This window comes from Babylonia areolata, chromosome 23, assembly GCF_041734735.1.
Source record: "Babylonia areolata isolate BAREFJ2019XMU chromosome 23, ASM4173473v1, whole genome shotgun sequence".
Lineage (NCBI taxonomy): Eukaryota > Metazoa > Mollusca > Gastropoda > Neogastropoda > Buccinidae > Babylonia > Babylonia areolata.
The window spans coordinates 4,599,059-4,613,305 of NC_134898.1; the positions used below are offsets into that span (position 1 = coordinate 4,599,059).

General features: G+C 44.9%; 1 protein-coding gene across 11 annotated transcripts in view; it reads left to right on the forward strand.

Moving 5' to 3' along the window:
* Window positions 1-14,247, forward strand: part of LOC143297920 (dystrophin-like) — a 477,394-nt gene that overhangs the window by 237,042 nt on the left and 226,105 nt on the right. The window lies entirely within an intron of this gene.

Genomic DNA, 14,247 nt, shown 5'->3' on the forward strand with positions numbered 1-14,247 from the left:
CCAAATATTTTTGATGTTATTCAGTTTTGTTCCCAGTGATTTATTCCCCGTCTGAATCTTGTCTGCATGGAACAGCCTTCCACTTTGTGTCCGATAGAAATCTTGAAACGACTCTTTCAGTCCAAGATAGAAACATTTCTTTTACTATTCTTTTTATCTTAAAATAAATAAATAAATAAATAAACACCACCTCTGAAACAACACGTGGTTGTGTTCTTGTTCAGCACTGTTGTATTACAGGGTCTGTGTGTGTGTGTGTGTGTGTGTGTGTGTGTGTGTGTGTGTGTGTGTGTGTGTTTACAGATGGAGATGAAATTGAGAGTTTATTTGTGCTTGAAGGAGATCGGGGTGTGTGTGAATCAGAATCAAAGCTCCCGTCTGTCTTTCTCTCCATGTCTCTGTCGGTCTCTTTCTTTCTCTCTGTCTCCCTCCCTCTCTATCTGTGTGTGTGTGTGTGTGTTCGTGCACACGCGCCCTCTTTTCAAGTAAAGTACTCTCCCACTGGCAGTGAAGTGCCCCACACGAGTTGTCCCCCCCCCCCCCCTCCCCGAGTGAAAGATGTCTTCAAACAGTTAGCTCACAGAAAGAGCAGGACAGTTCGTGCTTTTGAAACGAAAGGGACAGGTGTCTCACACATATAATTGGGTGGTATTTTTTGTGTGCGCTCTCTTTCTCCCTCTCTCTTTCTCTCTCTATTGTGTGTGTGTCTGTGTATGTGAGTGTGTGTGTGTTGTGTTGTTGTTGTTGTTGAGGTGGGACGATCACGCTCATTGTCTTTCTGTTTCTGTCTGTTTCCCTGCCTCCCTGCCTCGATTCTTTCTCTCCCCCCTCCCCCCCTCAGCCTATCTCATTCCCTCGCTCCCTCCGACACCCCCCCCCTCCCCACCCCCTCACTCTCTTTCTGTTCCTTCATTGCCATTTATCTCTTTGTCAGTGCGCTCTCTAAATAGGCGATATCAACACAGACGCGTTCTTTAGCTTGTTCTTTCCATTCTTGGTTTTTCCTGTCCAATATCTCTCCGCCGCGCAGATACAGGTGCTTTTTGTTTTGGATTTTTATTTTATTTCGTGTGTGCGCGCTTGTGTGTGTGTGTGTGTGTGTGTGTGTGTGTGTGAGGGAGGTTTCACATGAGGCAGTTTGCAGTTAGGAAGGGTTGAGGGAGGGTGTCTGCTGAGAATACAACGGGATCTTTCATCTCATTGCAATGTTGTGTGTATTGCTGTCGTTGTTGTGGGTTTTTTTTTATGTCCTGGAGGTTTTGTTGTTGTTGTTTCTTTTTCCGTGTTTGTGCAGTGGGGATGCCATGATGTAGCGGTGGTTGCATTCATTTTGACTGAAGGAGGGGGGCGGGGGGGGGGGGGGGGGGGGGGGGGGGGGGGGCACTGTTTTGGTTGTTGGTCTCATTTTCCCCTTTCTGTTTTGTGGTTTGCTTCGTGGTCATTAACAGTCGTGAGATTTTAAAATAATACTTCTCCTGATGTAGTGACAATTGAGAATCTATCAACACCTTGGACACTTTGTGTGTGTGGGGGGGGGGGGGGGGAGTTGGGGGGGGGAGCAGGGAGAGGGGGGGGGGGCGATTCTTGGTAACTGTACAGAAAACAAAACGCCAGGGATGCTTGCGCTAACACGGTCATTTCCATCTCGTTATTGTATAAACTGATGGCATTCCAAGATACAGTGTGTATGCGTTTGTGTGTGTGTGTGTGTGTGTGTGTGAGTGTGTGTGTGTGTGTGCATGTGATTTGTGTGTATGCGCGTGCATGCGTGAGTGTGTGTGGTTTGTGCTTCGCACCAAACGTGGATCAGTCCACCTGCACAAACCTTTCCTGTTCAGGATCGCCTTCATTAGTGGCGTTTTGAGAACGTTACGCTGTTTTCTTTGTGGTGCAGTCAGCAACGGTGTGTCCCTGTACTAGCGATTAGAACAAACACGCACCTGCGCGCATGCTAGCATGCAAGTGCACTTTCACGTGTAAGTACGCGCGCGCGCGCGCACGCACACACACACACACACACACACACACACACACACACACACACACACACACACCGCACTCGCACACCGCACTCACACACAAGCGCGCACTTACACACACACACACACACACACACACACACACACACACACACACACACACACTCACACACCATCCCCACACCGCACTCACACACACACACACACACACACACACACACACACACACACACACACACACACACACACACATTTGCACTTACACACACACACACACACCTACCTGCACTTGACCTACCTGACCCTTTTGTTTGAATGCACGTGCTGTCCGTGAGGTGGTGTGGTGAAGAGCATGTGCCGCTTTTCTCACTGCTAATTTGTATGTGTCTGCGTCTGTACATGCTATGGCTGGGTATATCTCATATTATTGTCACTGGTGACAATATATGTTGGGAGTGTGAATTAAAAAAAAAAAATCGACTGCACGTGCGACAGTATGTGTCGTAACAGTGTGTGTTTGTGGGTGTGAGAGCGAGCGTGCACATTGTTTACTGTGAACATTGGTACAGATTGTCGCCAGCGACAGTATACGCACAGTGACACGTATCTGCTTATGTGAATGCATTCCTGGGTCCATGTAAGAGAGACGGGGCGGGGCGGTGGTATTATACACAATATTTTGTTGATTATATTGCAGTGACGGTATAACAGATGGTTTGTGTGTGTGAGAGAGTGTGTGTGTGTGTGTGTGTGAGAGAGAGAGAGAGTGTGTGTGTGAGAGAGAGAGCGAGAGAGAGAGTGTGTGTGTGTGTGTGCTAACACGGTCTCATCATTGCAGGTTCACGATGGTGGTTAAGTACTGATCTCAGCCTCACTCGCTGGTGGGTTTTTTTTTTTAAGGGAATCCATGACGGTCTGTCTGTTTGAATCAGATAGCGGTGCCAGAACTAGAACACATGTTCTGTGATGTCCATTTTTTCCCTCTCTTTCTTTGTGTCTGTTGCTGTCTCGCTCTGTTTCGCTTTCGGTATCTGTCTTTTTCTCTGTTGCTCTCTGTCTCTGTCGTTTCCTGTTTGTGTGTGTGTGTGTGTGTGTGTGGTTGTCTTTCCCCGTCTTTTTATCTGCAGGTATGTATGTGTGTTCATGAGCACATTATAATTATGTTTGTGCATGCATGTGCATGTGTTCCTTAATCAAGTGCAACACTTTCTGTGTCCAGACAGCACTGTATGAATGAAGACAATCATCATGAAGGGCTCGTTTTGCTGTCTCTCTTTTCAGTTACTTTTCCTTCCAATTATCTCCCCACTAATCAGACCGCAGAACGTACAGGTGGTTGTTTATTTGTGGCTGGAACCTTTTCCCATCTGTTACCTTTTTTTTTTTTTTTAGGGATGCGGGGGGGGGGGGAGGGGGTGTGGCTGGTGTCTGTTGCCAATACAGTGCAAGGGCAGCAGCATTTATCTCGTGCAAGGTGGATATTAGGCCTACTTTAGTTATCACACCCAACAGCTATTTTCTGCTTAGCGGGCATACTGTGTGTGTGAGTGTGTGTGTGTGTGTGTTTGCGTGTGTGCGTTTGTGCCTGTATGTGTGTGTGTTGGTGCAATCGGAATGCCGTGCAGCGGTGTGTTGCGTTCAGTGTGATTTGAAATTTGGTTTCAGTTGTCTGTTTGCTCATTGATCATTCACAGATTTTCCTTTTGAGAAAAGTATCACGCCCTCCACCCCCCCACCCCCACCCCCACCCCCACCCCGCCACCCCCACCCAGCCCCCAGCTCCTCGTGACTCTGGAAGAGAAAAGAACGAAATTAACGAACATTTTCTTCTGTCTGTCTGACTCTTTCTCTCTCTCACCCTTCCCGTCCCCCTCCCCCTCCTCTTCCAAACGTAAGACCCGCATGCTATTCTGCATAAACGCGGAATAGAGCTCAAGTGAATATGACTGTTAACCATGTACGGTTATGATAAAGTGATCATGAGTAGCATCATTGTACGTGAGGGTGGAAGGCGGTTACTTTTTGGGGAGAGGGTGGCTTCAGTGCTTATAACTGTTTTGAGTTGTCAGGCACTCTGAGTAAATTAAATGGCTGTTATTTTTGTCTGGTCTCTTGAATGTGATCAGAAACGAGCTACTGATTTAAAGACCTGTCGCATTGCGGGATCTCAAAGGGTCTTGATGGTACAAAGCACACTTCTTTCTTTATTCTTCCTTTTTGTTGTTGTTGTTGTTGTTGTATTTGTTGACATAATTCAGCTCAAAGTAAGCGCAACACTGACAGTTCACACTAAACCCCAGCTATAACATGTACCTTGATGTGATATTGTTTTCAAAATATACACGTACGGCGCGAGAAGTGTATTCATGAACGCTATGGATACTTCTTTACCGAAGGAGGCGAGTGGTGAAGGGGGTGTGAGGATTTGGGAATAATTGCATTACTCTGCACAAAGCGCCAGGAGTCTGCGTTCTGACATTATCTGTTCCATCTCATAACCGCTCCTTGGTGCTGGATAAGTGCTGCGCGTTCAGTCGTGTGCATGCTGTAAGAAAGCGTTGAGCGCCAGTAGGCTTTTGAAGCTGCCTGCCCTGACTTAGTTCCTGAAATGTGCATGGTTATATTGTGCAGCCTTGATGTTCACCAAACAGAAACCTGGAAAGTGAAGTAGCAGCAGCAACTAGCCCTTCAGTCCTGACAGAGCGAATCCGCTATTTAATGAAAGAACATGTGGTGCTGGAAGTGATAAGAGGAGGGGGGTGTGGGGGGGTAGAGAGCGGGAATGAAGAATAATATGAAGGGAAATAGCATTGACGTGGAAAGCATAATGGGGTTGAGGGACTGGCAGAGAATGATGAAGAAAGCGAAGGAAATAGCTTTCCTTGTTCGTTCTGAGAGAATGATGAAGAAAGCGAAGGACATGGAAATGAAGGACCGTGTGTGGTCTCCAGTCCAACCAGCTGCGAGCTGAGCAAACAGTCAGGGGAATGGAATTTTAGAGGAACAGGGGATTTGAAGGGAATGGGGAATTGGAGGGAAATACGGATTTGAGGGGAATCAGTTGGGAATCAGGGATTTCGGGGTGGGCGTCAAGACAGCTTTTGCCGCCCTCGGCAGCTTGTCAGTGAAAGAGGACTTCTTGTAAGAAAACAAAGTGCTGGCACCCAAACGTTAAAAGCATACAAATTATATCGGGAGGAGAAAAGTTCGTGCAACCCCACACCAAGGAAAGCAAGTGGTGGTGCGAAAGATTATTGTTTCCGGCATGGTTTTCGTTGTCTTTAACAACACATTTCTTTCGTGTTTTGTTGTTGTTGTTGTTGTTGTTAATAGGATTTCTTTCCTCTGTGGGTGAATGGTTTCGATTCTGAGTTGTTGTTTTTTTTTCTGTCTGACTCTTGTGTCTACATCTCCACTAGGTCCCATCAAGATGTTTGATGGTTTGTAAAACAGTGCCACTGCCATATGTTTGGTGTGTTTTTTTATGGAGGGAAATACATCCGCGATCGTAAGACACACGCGAATATTGCATACATGTATTAATTAGTGTTCATAATTTCCTTCCAGACTATAGTTTTAGCGTGCACGTGGTGTATATTTAGTGTTCATAATTTCATTCCAGAATATAGTTTTTAGCGTGCACATGGTGTGTATTTAGTGTTCATAATTTCATTCCAAGATGCATTCATAGTGTGTGTGTGTGTGGATTGTATTTGTGCCAACTTTCATTAGTGCACATGCGCACCCAGTATTTTGCTCTTCGGGTTCGGATCTGCCGTCTCCATTAGTGGTCTGTGGAGAACTTCACATCATGGTGCAGTTGAAGTGGAACCCCAGTGCCGGTTATGAGAACATACACTCCAAGCAGTGCGCATGCTCAGTTCAGTTCAGTTCAGTTCAGTTCAGGAGGCATCACTGCGTTCGGACAAATCCATATACACTACACCACATCTGCTAAGCAGATGCCCGACCAGTGTGCTTAGTCGGGACTTGAGGGAAAATAAAATAAAATGAAATAAAATAAGATGCATAAATAGATAAACAAAGTATGTGCATGTACGAGTTCACATGCGCGCGCGCGCGCACACACACACACACACACACACACACGAAGAGGATTTAGGCACTAGCAGGTCTGCACATCTGTTGACCTGGGAGAACTGTAAAAAATCTCCACCCTTTTCTAACCAGAGGGCATGACTCGGATTTGAACCTCAGACCCATAGATTGGAAGTCCTACACTTTAACCACTTTGGCTGTTGTGCCTGTCACATTTATTATAATTGCGCGCGCGCACACACACACACACACACACACACACACACACACGATAGAGAGAGAGAGAGAGAGCATACAGAAGTGAACTTTGTGCCATGATACCACCCATATAGACGTGTGGGACACCTGGCCCTTTTGTTTCCATGCACGCGCTGTCCGTGAGGAGTGTGGTAGAGAAATGTGTACCGGTTCTGTTCCTCTGCTAATTTGTGTGTGTCTGTGTCTGTCTGTCTGTCTCTCTGTACCTGTGTCTGCACGTGTGAATGCGTGCGCAGGTGTATGAGAGAGAGAGAGACTGGAGGGTCTGTACTTTAAACGATATGTTGTTGATTGTATTGCACTTACGGTGGTAAAAACAGATGGTGTGGAGAGAGAGTCTGCGTGCGTGCGCATGTGTGCAATGCATGCTAACACGGTCCATAACATCTCATTATTACAGGCTGACAGTGTTAATTCCACCTTCTCTCATACTTTGTTTAGAACAGAATCCAAGACAACCTTTCTGAATCAGATAAATGGTGCCCAGAATAAACGCCGACAGGATAAGATATTACTTTATCGTCTGTAAACTCTCAGAAATTGGTCTTTTTGCTTGAGTACACTTAACATTAAACACATAATAAAGCACAGCCACTTTCAGAATATGGCGATTCGTTCAGATGTACAGTTCAAAATAACTTGATTATTAAAATGAAATGAATGTTGACAAGGTAAGAAAGTCGAACTGCAATACGTTTTCTTAACGTGCAGGACTCTCTCAGTCTGTCTCTGTCTCTGTCTGTCTCTCTGTCTCTGTCTGTCTGTCTCTCTCTCTCTGTCTCTCTCTGTCTCTCTGTCTGTCTTTCTGTCTTTTTCTAAGGACCTCTTTGCCAAATAATATAAAGAATATAAAAGTAGTTTTGGTTTCAGTTTCGAGCAATAAAAACTTCAATTACTCATCCTCTTCGATGCTTTTTTTTTCTTTCTTAGATTCATTTCCTGCTACGCTGACCAGTGACACAGGGAAAAAGGCCACAAGACGCGTGTGCGTTAGTGTTGTGTGTGTGTGTGTGTGTGTGTGCGCGCGCGCGTGCGCGTGTGTGTGTGTTCATGCGTGTTTCTATTTTTCCGTTCGTAGTTAACATTCCTGCTTGGTTTATTGAGTGTGGTAAAGTGTCCAATTTTCTTTTCTTTATTGTAAATAGTTTTTTTTCGGTTGTTGTCTTTTTTCAGTTCACTTTTTTGTTATTCCCGAAGGATGGGTGGCAAAAAAAAAAAGCATGTGTGTTTGCTTTTATCATTACCGTGGTTAAATAACGTCTCGTTTGCTTCGTCTCTCTCTCTCTCTCTCTCTCACACACACACACACACACACACACACACACACGCGCGCGCGCGCGCGCTGTGCACAAGCAGTGCACACGCGATAGTAATCGCTGAATAGGATTTTAGTAGCTTCTCCCTTCGAACAAAAAAGCAAAGGTTTCACTGTGTGAAAATTTAAAGCTGGTTTGTAAGGAATGGGATGCAACTTTAGTGCGGAGGTATATTTTGGTGTGAGACAGATCTGAACTATCAGAATCAGAATAACTTTATCTCATTCTCAGTTAGGAAAATTAAGTGTGATGACGTCTAAGATCTATACGGATCACAAGTAGAACGATAAAATTTGGCATACAATATATATAGCAAACCCAACAGAAACACCATCTTTCTACTATTAAAAACACTCACATGCGCGCACTCACACACTCACCAGCATATACGCACGCACCCATGCACACTTTTTTTTGCAAACGCAGATGTACAGCGTATTGAATAAATATGGTGATGAAGACAAATAAAAAATTTTTTTTTTAAAGTACAGTGCTGTGAAGTGCACAACCCGTTAACGTTAAGCAAATAAGCCACTCAATCATCAGTTACAGGTATAGAAACATCAGACACAATAGCAAATTAACATCTTTATAAGAAAATCAAATATCTGAATTTGATTTACTCTTGTGTGCTGTGACTTTTGTGTGTGCTTATGTGTAGTGTGGGTGGGGGGTTGAATATTTGTTTTAATAATGTTTGGTATCTTGTGTTCAATTTTTCCTTTTTGATATTGACATATGTGTTCTGTTTGTAAACACCTAGGGCTTATTCTCAAGATTAGGCGTAAATGCTTATAATGATAATAATTCAGATTCGTTTTCAGCATAAAAACATCAATTAAACAATAAAGTTTACATCTGTTTCATATAAACAACTTAATATCCTAAAATGAGAAATGAGAAAGTGATACCCATCCGATTTTGCCCAAGAGATAATGTGTCTGTTTTGGGCCGTGTTGTCAAAAACACTTCCCTGTGGTAGTTTGCTTTCAGTTGTTTGGTCTCTAAGTCCATAGTGCACACACACAGGCATTCTGCATCATTCCCCACTCCCTTCCCCCCCTTCCCAAAGAAACACTAGTTTTCTCAGTGGTAGTTTGGATCGAATATAGCATCGCTCGTATGTATATGGATATGTTGGTTGATTTGGAATAACAGATGATTCTCTGTTCTATTTTACTTTATTCTATTCTTGATTTTTTTTTTTTTTTTCGAGTGAAAATACACGACATCCTGTGCTGTGGATCATAGAACTACGCATACTGGTTGGGCGTCCTCCCTGACACTTTCATGTGGGAAGGAGGGCATTGTGTCGATTGTTGAGACAGTTCATCAAGAGACATTCAACTTGTTTTTTTAGCCACTTGGATGGTGACCATTACACTTACGAAAACAGCCTGCCAGAGGCAGAGGCCCCTAAAGACCCATCACCATTCCCACCTCTGCTGCTTTCACGGGCTGCCGAGCTGAGGGTGAAATGGCAGGACAAGTCTCCTGGAACACAGACCCTCGCATGGTCCTTACAACTCCATTCAAGTCATGCTTCCTCAGGGTTGGTCACATTCATGGAATGTCAGGACCTCGTCCCTGAGAGAGGGGACTGCACTTTGGCTGAAGTGGACGGGTCCTGACAGACCTAATGCATGTAGACATGGGGATTTTATTTTTTCTTTTCTTTTCGTCTTTTCTTCTCCCCCCCCCCCCCCCCCCCCCTTTTTTTCAGTTCTGGCGTAGTTCTTTTCTTCTACCCCCCCCCCCCCTTCCTCTCTTCTTCCTTCCCCCTCCCTCCCTCTCCTCCCCCCGAAGCCGAGAATTTCGAGCCGTCCAGCGAGAGCAGAATTAATCGTCAATTTTTATTCTAGTACACGCATTTCGGCCTTTTCTCCATCATAGCTTTGTGTTCCACAGCAAACAACACATTCCGGTGGTATGCAGCAGGAACACTTCAGCATAGCCCGAAGGTCGCCATGAAGAGCTTTGGCATTGATCCGGACGCTTGGAAGAAGTCACTAACAAGTGTTCAGTGTGGCTCAGTGCATTCTCCAAGGAGCAGCAACGTAAAAAAAAAAAAAAAAAAAAAAAACGAGAGAAAAAAAAAAGAGAAGAAAGAAAAATATTTATGCAACAAATATCCAAATATCAGTGGGTGTGTGGCATGGAAAGGCCGAGCAAACAGCAGCTCAGCTGCTCCGCCTTCACTGTGTCGGAAATAATTGTGGACACATTTTGTTGTCTGTTGTGTTGTATTCATGGTTCTGTATTAAGTTATTTGCTGTGTCAGAGTCTCTTTCTCCGTGTTGTGTGTTGTATTTATAGTAGGTATCAAACGCCGTTTCCAGTTTTTACCTTTGTTTTGCATACTGTATTGTCTGTTTTGTATTATTCATGGTATTCCATTCCCTGTTTTGATCGGTTTTTTGTCAGTGTATATTCCTCTGTGTCGACTGCACTTCCAGTATAAAACATAGTGCTTGCATTATTCTGTTGAATTTAATCATATCTTTTAGTCAGTGTATGTTTGTTTGTTTTTCTATTGAAAAGCGTAGTACCACAAATACCCATATTCCACTGACTTTATTCATATCTTTGATAGGCAGTCTATGTGTTTTCAAGAGCAGTGCCATAACACAGCATTATTTAATTGCCAGTATTTATATCATCGTTAGTTTCCCATCTATATGTTGCTGTTATTTCTTTTACTTAGAATGAATTCTCAGTCATCTGATGCGCAATAGACGTTGAATTTTTTTGTATCCCACGTGAGATTACCACCCTCAACTTCAACTCGACACGGTCAGGTGGAAGGGAAGGGGAGGGGAAGGAAGGGAAGTCTGGACTCAGTCTGGGCTTGGAACCTTGGATCTCCGAGTTCTGAGCGGGTGCCACGCCACAGAGCCCCCGTGCACTGGTTTAGTGGAAAGGGCAAATGGAAAGGTGGTAAGACTCCGCGGGGAATTGTACTGCCGGTCTGTGCTTCCTATGTAGGGGATGGTAAGAACATAAACAGATATCGAGAGAGAGAGAGGGGTGGGGTGAGGTGAGGGGTAAAACGATGATAATATCGCTCTCTGGGGACTTCGCGAGGCTTTCTGTTTCGATAGCAAATACACAGAATCATCCCTGAGAACAGATCTCAACATGAATCATTGATAGCATATACCCAGAAGAATTCCTGATTTCAGATCCCTAAAAGATTCACAGACAGCAAATCCCTAGACGAAACAGAGGAGCTGTCATATCTAAAATCACTTGAGAGGTTAAACAAACAATAAAAAAAAAAAAAAAAAAAAAGGAGAAAACGATCGCAGACTCTGGTTCTTTCTTCCTGGCACCTTTCTTTAAGCGGCTTGTCTTAGACTTTCAGTGATAGTGAATTGGAAACTTTCTTCCCTGAATCCCCCGCAGTTTTTCATTCCAAGCCCCCTTTCTTTGGAATCAACTTCCTCAACCTCTCCGTCACTCATCTTCGCTGCAATCTTTCAAATCCAGTCTGAAGACCCACCTTTTCCCCTCCTGATTAATAATCAACAGCTCATCCCTTTTCAGTATGAACTGAAATGACTGTGAGTGAGTGAGTTTTAGAATTGGTTGCTAGTATTTTTGATTGTGTACTATTTACGATTGTATGTGTGCGTGTGCTTGTGTGTATTGTGGGTGGTGGGGGGATGAATAATTGTTAATGATGTTTGGTATCTTGTGTTCATTTTTTTTCTTTTTGATATTTACATAATTATGTCTTCTATTTGTAAATGCCTAGGGCTTATCTTCAAGATTAGGCGTAAATGCTTATAATAATGACGATAATAATAATTCCATTCCCACCAGGAAACAGAATGTGGAAACACTAAGAAATGAAATTTGCTATTAAAATTGGAGGCGGCGGCGTCGGCGGTGGCTGAAATGATGATGATAACGGTGTGTGTGTGTGTTGGGGGTGGGGGGGGGGGAGGTAGAATAGCCACAAACGTACTTGGCGACTTCACCCGTGGTTCCCTTCCTAGCGGGTTCTACGGGGCAAAGTTTGTTGACTGTGGTGTTGGCTGTTGAAAAGGAAACGCGGTGACTTAGGGTCATCAACCGCACCGACGGTCCTCTGTGACGTCCATTGTTTCTGTGTAATGCGTCACACATGTTGGGAACTCGTTGGCCTGGAAACGTGCCGCTGGCTTTCAAAACAACGTCGGCTGACATTGGGAGGTTGGGCGTTTGGGAAGGGGAGGTGGGAGGGGCGGGGGGTTGGGGGGTGGGGAGCGCTGGAATAGGAGGAAGGTTGGGGGTGGAGTGGTGGCTTCTCATGTTTTTCTCTGAATACATACCCCGGTGACTGCATATTCATCGTCATACCACATACATAGTATCAGACAAAATGAAAATAACTGACAACGTATCAATAGACGCAAATTACAGAAATGTTGAAGCAGTGAAGTGCAGTGTGTTGAATGGCAAAATTTCCCAAAATGCAAACGCTTTGTGCAAAAAATAGTTGCATTTTCCATCCATCATCATGTTTACACAGAGAGAGCGGGGAAGAGCCAAACAGACGGGGAGACAGACAGACAGATCCAAAAAAAAAAAAAGAAGAAGAAGAAGAAGAAAAAAAAGGGAAGAAAAGAAAGATCAGAAAGAGATGGAGCCCTCTCAGACAGGGAGATGCCTTAATTCCTTCTCCGTGTTGAGACTTTCCGTGCTCTCAAGCTGTGCAGGAATCCCTGTAAAGTGGCCGTGGTCTGCCTGCCTGTGCCCCACTAATTGATGCGGTAAGGGGTCTGTGCGGACGGAACAGTCGGTCAATGTATCATCTTTGTGGAGAGCTGGGGGGTGGGGGGGGGGAGGCGGGGAGGAGGGGGACGGTGTGCGAATGCGAAACATTTTCCTTGGGCTCCGTTGTTAGAGATGCTTTCTGCATCCGCTTTTCTGCCTCAGCAGTTAGGTCAAGTAAACGGAACCATGGTGTTCTTGCTGTAGAACCTGTATAACCTTGGGACTCTTTTCCTGGCTGATCAACTTCACACGCACACACACAGACATGCAGACACATACACACACACGCACTTACGACAGCCTATAAACGTATACAAACTCTTCACACGCAGACGCATACAGACACACGCACGCACGCACACACACACACGCGCGCGCACACACACACACACACACATGCGCACGCGCACACACACGCATACACTGCACTCTCCAACACCCTTGACACCCCCAACGTTATGAACTCTTCCTCAACTCACTCCCTCTCTCTGTCATACAGGCAAATAGCAAGTTCACTGGTGATTACCTGAAATGTTGGTCATTGTCGTGGTCATTGAATGTGTCAACAGGCGTTTGAAGACGAGGCCATTGTCCTTGCCTTTGTCAACAGGCGTTTATAGACGAGGTCTTATACCTTTGTCACTGTCTGTGTCAACAGGCGTTTGAAGACGAGGTTCTATATTGTCATTGTGTGTGTCTACAGACGTTTGAGGACGATGTCATTGTCTTGACAGAGGACGAGGTCATTGTCTTTGTCAACAGGCCTTTGAAGACGAGGTCATTGTTATTGTCTTTGTCAACAGGCGGTTGAAGACGAGGTCTTGTACTGTTGTTATTAACTGTGTCAGCAGGCGTTTGAAGACTAGGTCTTTCATAATGACCACTGTGTGTGTCAACAGGCGTTTGAAGACGAGGTCTTTCATAATGATCACTATGTGTGTCAACAGGCGTTTGAAGACGAGGTCTTCCATAATGATCACTGGGTGTGTCAACAGGCGTTTGGGGACGAGGTCTTTCATAATGATCACTGGGTGTGTCGACAGGCGTTTGGGGACGAGGTCTTTCATAATGATCACTGGGTGTGTCGACAGGCGTTTGAAAACGAGGTCTTTCATAATGATCACTGGGTGTGTCAACAGGCGTTTGAAAACGAGGTCTTTCATAATGATCACTGTGTGTGTCAACAGGCGTTTGGGGACAAGGTCTTTCATGATGATCACTGTGTGTGTCAACAGGCGTTTGAAGACGAGGTCTTTCATGATGATCACTGTGTGTGTCAACAGGCGTTTGAAGACGAGGTCTTTCATGATGATCACTGTGTGTGTCAACAGGCGTTTGAAGACGAGGTCTTTCATGATGATCACTGTGTGTGTCAACAGGCGTTTGAAGACGAGGTCTTTCATGATGATCACTGTGTGTGTCAACAGGCGTTTGGAGACGAGGTCTTTCATAATGATCACTGTGTGTGTCAACAGGCGTTTGGGGACGAGGTCTTTCATAATGATCACTGTGTGTGTCAACAGGCGTTTGGGGACGAGGTCTTTCATAATGATCACTGTGTGTGTCGACAGGCGTTTGGGGACGAGGTCTTTCATAATGATCACTGGGTGTGTCGACAGGCGTTTGGGGACGAGGTCTTTCATAATGATCACTGGGTGTGTCGACAGACCTTTAAAGACAAGGTCCTGTACCATTGTCATTGTCCGTGTGTCAAAAGGCGTTTGAGGACGAGGTCTTCCATAATGACGACTGTGTGTGTCAACAGGCGTTTGAAAAGAGGTCTTATACTATTGTCATTGTGTCAACAGACGTTTGAGGACGAGGTCTTATACTATTGTCATTGTGTCAGCAGACGTTTGAGGACGAGGTCTTAT